Below are 290 nucleotides of genomic sequence, written 5' to 3'. Positions count from 1 at the left end.
CACATGACTCGTGACGTTTCTTTCTTTCAATTTATTTTCACTTATCTTCAAACAGATGTCAGGGGGCTTTAACTTTGCATTTTCAAAGCTGGGTTGAAGCTGCGTGATTAGTTTCTTCAGGTTGATAAGTCACTGAGAAGATTTTTTGGTACCCAACCAAGTTGTTGTTTTCATTCAACGGACGTTTCGGTGGAAATTCGGCCTGGTTTACATTGCACTGCAGCCTAGGTGTCGCTCCTTACAGATGCTATCCCAAACGTAAAGTATTAACGTTTCAAGCGATTCCGGTA

The sequence above is a fragment of the Branchiostoma floridae genome, chromosome 15, assembly GCF_000003815.2.
Source record: "Branchiostoma floridae strain S238N-H82 chromosome 15, Bfl_VNyyK, whole genome shotgun sequence".
Taxonomy (NCBI): Eukaryota; Metazoa; Chordata; class Leptocardii; order Amphioxiformes; family Branchiostomatidae; genus Branchiostoma; species Branchiostoma floridae.
Note: the sequence above shows the minus strand (reverse complement) of the source record.